Below are 8,652 nucleotides of genomic sequence, written 5' to 3'. Positions count from 1 at the left end.
TGACCGCAAAATATAAAATGTACTCCCTTATGGATGGATTCTCAAGGTATAATCAGATAAAAATAGCTCCCGAGGATCAGGAGAAAACAACTTTACATGTGCATGGGGAACCTCCTATTGGAATGTCATGCCTTTTGGTCTAAAAAATGCGGAAGCTATTTATCAACATGCTATGACCATAAATTTCCATGAGATGATGCATAAGAACATGGAAGACTATGTTGATGATACCCTTTCCAAATCTAAAAAAGAGAAGCACTCACTTAGCTAACTTGAGTTTGATATTGGACCACATGGAACTATTTCGACATAGGCTTAATCCCAAAAAGTGTGGTTTTAGTGTCACATCTAGAAATTTTTTTATGTTACATTATATTAGCAAAGGGGATAGAAGCTGATCTTGAAAAGGTACAATCCATTATGGACATGCCATCACCCTAAAATATCAATCAGCTCAAGAGTCTACAAGGACACTTAAAATCTACTAGGAGGTTCATTTCTTAGTTGGCAGATAGGGCCGAACCATTTTAAATAAAAATGCATAAGGGATCTACCTCTTTATGGATAGATGAGTGCAAGAAGAGCCTAACTTAGATTAAGGACTACTTGGCTAAACCTCTAATTTTTATGCCTCATAATCCTAGAAAGCCCTTGATATTATACATTTCAACTACAAAAACCTCTTTAGGTGCTTTTCTCGAACAACATGATGACAATGGGAAAGAATGAGCTAAATACTACATTAGCCATAAATTTGATTGCTTATGAGATCAATTAAAACTATATTAAAAAAGCTTGTCTAGCTATAGTACTTACGTCACAAAAAAATTGTCACATGTTGGTGCATACTAAACATTGTTAGAAATAGGAATTACTTGGGGGGGGTGTGTGTGTTAATTAGTAATCTACAAATTTAGTCACCAACTAGATATTGTTTCTTACTTAAACCATACATAACAAAGTAATAAAGTAATGCTGAAAAATAACAATAACCATGCACAAAGATAACTCATAACACCATATTTTTTTAACTAGGGAAACCCTATCCAAGAGAAAACTTTGATGGGCATGATACCCAATAGATAATATACTAATATATAAGTTCCTTGTTAAAGGATGGATCCTTTTAGGAGTCAATGAGTGAATTCAGTATGGAGAGTCCGTGTTAGGAGAATTTGAATCCTTGTTAGGAGATTCCAACCCTATTAGGAGTTGTAGTATAGTAGATGCAAGATGAGCCCATTGCCTAAACATGCACTTCCAATTACAAGAAGAGCTCACTACCTAAACAAGTAATCAAACTTCTGGACTATATATTCTTTCTTAGTTCGATCTCGAATCAAAAAATAGCTTCACATACTTCGCATATATCACTTTCACAAAAGTTCACATATAATTTCTCAACACAACAACTACAAGATAGCACACTTGAATTCAAAAGATTTACCTTGCATAAATACCATGCCTTTACAAAAATTGATGCTAGGCTGGCTAAGACCATAATACACTTTTCCAACTTAGAGTAAACATCTAGGATGTTGGCCCTAATTGGACAAGTAATTATTTTGTAAACAAAATAATCTTTTCCTTCAATTTTGCTATCCTGTTTCACTTAGAACATGAATATCTCTATTCCATACAATTTTTAATAACTTGTGGGGTTATACACATCATCATTAACATGTACACTATCTTCATCTAACTTCACTAGTCATAATATGACATCAACAACAAGTTATAAACTAAACAATACACTGCTGTGTACCAAATTTATACTTTGACAAATTTCTAATTACCAAAAGCTAAGTATATTTATTTTTGAGGTTTCTTGTGAGCATGTAAATCATGTGTTTCCATAAATGAAAATAATTACATATCTCCATTAGCCAATTATCAAAAATATCCCGCTTTGGCATTGATGGCAACAAAATAGGGAAAATTGGCTAAGTATTGTTGCCCCACTTTTCACCTTGTAACCATTTCGCAAAAGTGGAAAATTTTGTGTCTCAGTTAAGCCTAAGTTTGTTTGGGTCTAGTTTTAATTCCTCTTAGGTGAAAAGATTCTCCATCAAATTTTTCATCTTTCCCTTCTCTCACATTTTATGGCTAGGTAGTTTTCCTTGATGTTGTGAGTTTATGGGTAGCTTAGTACCTAATTCGATGGGGATTCTTACAACATGCAAAATTTATTGAAAAAGCTAGGCTTTTTCATGGCTTATCATGTTTTCAATGAAAGAAGGAAGCTTGTGGAAAAATGAGCATCGCCTTCTCCTCAGTGGGTTTTCTACCCATGAAGGCAATTTCTCACAAAGAGCAACAAATGAGGCTCACCAATCGATGTAAGAAGATAATGAGCTATCTTATGGAAAATCCCTATTTTCACTATGATATTCTACCTTGGGAGACATTCAAGATTCATCATAGCACTTAGAATCATCTTAGGTAGAAAATTCAAAGTTGATTTCTCCTCAGTGGAGTATGTCAAATAGTTATGCAGAGCATGTCAAAGTTAATGACACATTCACAATGAGAATTTGCTAGGAAATCCAAGGATGCCTAGAGAGGAGATTCAGTCTAAAGGCAATGGTGGCTATTAGTTAATTCAAAAGCAATTTTATCTAGTTCTCATCTTTCTCATATTTTCATCTTGCAACTTTCGATGGATTCCCCTTGAAGTTGCCCAGGTATCTGAGCAACATGATCGTGTTGATAGAGATTGTGAGGTAGGTGATCCAGGTGAATGTGCTAAGTGAAAGCTTGAAGAAGAAGGGATATGAGTTCCCTATGAGAATAGGAGCTTACAGTTGCAAGTCTAGATTTGATGCAAAGAATATGCTCAAAGTGTTCAAGATGAAATACAAATTGGAGATGTATGAGGTCTTGAGATCTATGTTTGATCCAAATGGATATGCTAGGGATGTGCTGCGGATTGGGAGTGTGATAAAAAAAATTACCACAGTTGAAGACTATTGGGTAGATTGTAAAGATGAATTTTAAAGTTGAGATCGTGCTTTTTCCAGGCTCATAGTGGAGCAAATAAAAATATTATAGGAATGCTAGCCAAGTATTGGAAGAGGAAAAAAGAAGAGTTGAAGCTTTAGAAAGAGTTGTTCAAAGGAGGGACATCCGAAGAGCAGAAAGACAATTGAGACATGAACCTCAAAGAAAAAAATAACCTAGCACCCTGAAACAAACAAGGTTCCTCAAAAGTACCAAGGAATAGGGTGAGAAAGACCCTATTTTTGCTAAACTTATAGAGCTTGGTTTTCCCATCCTAGACATTCTTAAATGGAAACATGAAAAGAAAAGCTGAAGTTGACCATATTCCCTTGTTAGGAATCAAAGTGCTTCACATACTACATGCTAGGTATTTGCCCTTCATAGAATCACTACTCTCCCAGTTATCAATTTCCTACCATACCTTGCTAGAACAATTATGGCTACTCCATGGGTTGCAACAATAGGACCATTAGCACTAATAGCTTATCATCCAGTCCCAACTAGTTCAAGGAAGAATTTCCCTAAATTTTCAAGTGATGGGAAGGTTACCACAGATGAACACATTAAGGCCTTCTTTGCAGCTACTCACATCTTAGGAGTTTCACATGAGGATGTTGCTGTAAGATTATTTGTGGAAACCTTGACATAAAATTCAGCAAACTAGTTCTATCATCTAGATGATGGCTCGATCACTAATTTGGATATAATGAGAATGACCTTTGAGACAAGATTTAAGACCGTGGGAAGATGACCATGTCTTGTTAACATAGTTGACATCAATTAAAAAGAAACCTACCATGAGTATGAGGGATTTTTTTGCTAATTTAAATAAGATTACTAGTAGAATTCCAATTGCTGATAGGCCCATAACTGGTAATCTAAAAACCTTCTTCATAAGTTCAATGCCCCCAGATATCAATTATGACTTGAGAAGGTCACATCCCACAAATTTAGCAAATGCACAAAAGAAGGCAATTGAATTTTAAGATGACTTGATTTCCGTAGAAAACTAGAAGTGAGAACTTCAAACTAAAGGAAGTTCCAATAACACCACATTATCTGATGAAATGATTAAGAAACTGTCAAATGAGTTGGTAGCAATGAAAAGGCAATTACCTAGATTCAATAATTCCTACCAGTGGAATTATCAAAATTTGCCAGGAAGGAATAATGATGCAAAAATTTCTAAAGCTCACAGGCTCACAACCCAAATTGCCAATTGAAGCAACACCAAAGAAAGGAAATATGCATGTCTTTCATTTGACAAAAGATCATGATAGTGAAAGCTGTCCAAAAACTGCTTGTATGATGTAGTTATTATCCACCAATGAGCTGAACACTACAACTCCTTGTTCAAAATTATATTCATACTCAAATGGTGACTCTAGAAATTTATTTTTGGAATTTAAGTCAAATTCTGAGCCAAAGGGTGAATGCTACACAACTATTGATGGAACTTCATACACAGTATTGACTTGAGGTCAAAGGCAAAAGAATCAATCCTCTAGTCATGCTCACAAGAATGATCCTAGTCCTCTAGCAAGTAATGTTCATGTTGATCAAGGAGTATCTACATCTTAGATAGGTAAGGACAAAATATGCTTTGATTTCATTCAATTCTATGAAGAATCAAAAATCAAAATTTCCCTTATAGATTATTTAAAGTCTTATCCCTCTGAGTTGAAAAGGTTGGTAGATTGTTGTAAAGGGAATGCTACAGATTTAAATCACAATGTGACCATGGAAGAGCAGGATGAAACTTTGACATCAAACTTGTTTAATCAAGAGGATCCTACTATTCTAGCAACCTCTCCCAGGCAAAAACTTGACCTATTCTATATTTCACTATATATTAATGGATACAAACTAAGCAATTGCATAATAGATTTAGGTGCGTCAGACAACATTATGCCTTATTTTGTAGCTAAGGCCCTGGGTCTCAACCTCACTATGGTGCATGGAAGATGTTATTCTATGGATGATAAATAGGTTCCTTTGCTCAAAAAAATTAAAGATGCTCAAGTAGCCTTAGCTTCTCATCCAGAAAAGAAACTCTTATTGACCATTATAGTGGTAGATATTCCAACAAGCTATGGGCTTCTCTTAAGTAGGATTTTTTGTCGAGACCTAGAAGGAGAAATTAAACTAGACTGGTCCCAAGTAGTCATACCCATAGGGAATAAGAAAGTTAGATTAGAACTTGAAGAAAAGGAAAAATTTAATGTTTTAAAATCAGATGATCCTAAAGCTCAGATCCTTTACCAAGAGTTGGAGTTCAAAAATTACATGTTATTTACTAAAGACATTCTGAATGAGCAAGAAACTAAAGATTAAAAAATGAAAGCCTTAAGTGAAGAACAAAAGTCATCATATATATGAACATTGGAGTTTGATGGAAGTTGTTCCTCATTAGGATTTGGTGTAGGTGTAGTCTTAATCCCCCCTAAAGGAGAACCCAAACCCATGGCCTTCAAACTAGAGTTTGGGAATACAAATAACAATGTAGAGTATGAAGCCCTACTCCTAAGGACAGTGGCTATGAAAGAAAAAGTAATAAAGATCCTAAAAGCTCAAGGTGATGCAGAGCTCATTGTAAGACAGATTAAAGAGCAATATTCTATGAAGAATGACAAGTTGAAGAATTATAGAAACAAAGTTTAGGATGAAATAAAAGGCCTAGATGCTTTTTCTATTGAAGCAGTGCCAAGGGAGATGAACACCAAAGCTAATTCCCTAGTAGTTTCCACTTCTCTACTGCTACCCTATCCAAAATTCAAGGACTAGAAGTACCAAATTGAAATTGTGTATCGAGCCGCTATTCCAGATAATATAGAATCCTGGCAAGTCTTTGAAGATGACAAGAGCTTGCAGCTATTCCTAGAAAATGAAAAATCCAATTCTAAACATGAATTCAATGATGATAATCATGAAAACTCTGATGTTGAGAGGAGATAGAATCAAAATGATGAATTTCAACTGCAAGGTAATATCATTCTCCCATTCTTTGTGTCTTTGGAAAAATTGTTTAATAGACATGATGCCTACATAAAACAAAAAAGGATAGAAAAAGATCCTACTACTAGTGGGTATGAAGGGGTTAATATTGGAGATACTCATGATCCCAAAATGATTAATATTGGGAAATGTTGTTTTCTTGAAGAGAAAGAAGCTACAAAAAAACTCTTCATAGAATATTGTGATTTTTTTCTTGGAGTTATGAAGATTTGAAAAGCTATTGAGGTGGGAAGATTAAACATCAAATTCCCTTGAAACTTGATGCAATCCCTTTCTAATAGAAATAGAGGAATTGCAATCCTAAGATAGAGGATGCTATATTTTGGGAAGTTGATAAGATGCTGAAGGAAAAAACTATCTATCCCATCCATCACTCCATCTGGATAGCTAATATAGTACCAATTAGAAAGAAAAATGGAGAAATAAGGATCTGTGTTGATTTCTAGAATTTGAACTAGGCATCACTAAAGGATAATTGTGCTCTCCCCAATATGGATTACTTGCTAAAAATAGTGGCTGGAGCCAAAATGATGTCCATGCTTGATGAATTCTCAAGTTACAATCAAGTTGAAGTGCAAGAAAAGGATCAACATAAAACAACATTCACCACCCCATGGGGTACATTTGCATATCATAAAATGCCCTTTGGGGTCATTAATGCAGGTGCTACATTTCAAAGGTGTATGAGTAAAACATTTTCTGATCTAAAGGATTGGATTATAGTTATATACCTGGATGATCTCACCGTGTTTTCAAAAATGAGAAAAGATCACATAGAGGATTTGAGGGAAGTATTGCAAAGGTGTCAGGAACATGGAATCTCACTTAATCCCAAAAAATCCATTTTCTATGTGATTGAGGGAAAACCCCTTGGCCATATAGTTTCTCAAGAGGGTATTAGAATTGATCCTGAATGAGTTGAAGCCATTTGAAGATTGAACTTGGCATCAAATAAAATAGGAGTTAAATCATTCTTTGGGTTGGTGAATTTCCTTAGAAGGTTTGTACTGGATTTTGTAGAAACCACAAAGTGTATTGTAAACATGATGAAGGGAAATTAAAATTTCAAATGGAATGAGGTGGGAAAATAGGCCTTTTAGAATATAAAAACTTCTATTGCTAATGCTCCTATATTATGTTACCCAAATTATAAGCGAGATTTCATCATCTACTATTACGCTTCTAAAAAAACTTTGTTGGCAATACTTATGCAATATAATAATGAAGGGATACACGCCCCAATAGCTTTCATGAGCATAACCTTGAAAAATCATGAATTGAAATACTCACAAATTGAGAAACATGCTTTTGTCATAGTCAAAGCACTTAATTTTTTTTGATTTTACATCTTGCATTCACATTCTGTCGTTTATGTCCTGGATGTAGTAATAAAAAGTGTGTTAACACAATAGGATGTAGGGTGTAATGTCAGAGGAACATGGATAGAAAAGACACAAGAGTATGATATAGAAATTAAACCTACCAAGCTAGTAAGGGGTAATGCCTTGTGCAAATTGATTGCAAAAAACAAGATCACTGAAGAATCAGAAGAATTGGGAGAAAAAAAACTAGTTTTGGCTATAGGTCTTCATGATTTGTGTTTTGAAAATATTACTTATCTACTAACATATGGAGAATGTCCAGAGGGCCTAACTGCAAGACAAAGGAGGGATCTTAAATTGAAAGTAGCTAAGTATGTAATTTGGGATGGAAAATTATTAAAAATAGCCATAGATGGCACTTTCCTCAGATGTGTGGACAAACAACAACAAGAAAAGCTATTGAAAACATTTCATGATGAAGCTTGTGGAGGGCATGTTTCATCTTGAGTCATGACTTTCAAAGTATTAAGATAATGCTATTACTGGTCTGGAATGTCCAAGGCTACCTATTCCTGGGTGGTAAAATGTGAAAAATGTAAGATGTTCGCTGAGCGTCCTCAATTAGCTACTCTACCACTAAGACCTATGATCATCAAGGGACCTTTTTAAAAATGGGGTCTCGAGTTGGTTTGATTAATTCAACATCTAGTGCCGGTCACTAGTATGTGATAATTGCGACTGATTACTTCACTAAGTAGGTGGAAACCAAAGCAACTAAGAAAACTGCTTCTAAAGTAGTATGCAAATTCATTAAGGAAAACATACTAGTTAGGTTTGGTGTTCCCATCAAATTAGTGATGGACAATGCAACATATTTCTCTTCAATTGAGATTACCAATTTTATCTTGAGCATGGAATCATAGTCAGTCATTTGTTTGATTATTTCCCACAAGGAAATGGTCAAGCCAAGTCTAGTAACAAGAATTTGATAAATATTTTCAAGAAATTGGTATCAGATAATCAAAAGACTTTGCACAAGAAAATTCATGAGGCACTGTGGGTAGATAGAGTAACACCTAAAAGGGAAATTGACATATCTCCTTTTGAATTAGTCTTTGGAACTGAGGCTAATCTCCCATTACCTTTGGAATTGACTATGAACAAACTTAGAATAGTGATTGAAGATGATATCTATAAAGATGGTTTAGAAAATAGGATTTTGTACTTAAGCAAGCTTGAAGAGAAAATAGAAGAAATTGTAGATTAGATTACACAACACTAGATGTGAGTAAAGAATATGTTTGATAATAAGGCA

Source organism: Cupressus sempervirens, chromosome 10 (genome assembly GCF_028749045.1).
Source record: "Cupressus sempervirens isolate cs-2001-9-10 chromosome 10, ASM2874904v1, whole genome shotgun sequence".
Lineage (NCBI taxonomy): Eukaryota > Viridiplantae > Streptophyta > Pinopsida > Cupressales > Cupressaceae > Cupressus > Cupressus sempervirens.
The sequence above is the reverse complement of the archived record's forward strand: the minus strand, read 5'-3'. Positions refer to the sequence as shown.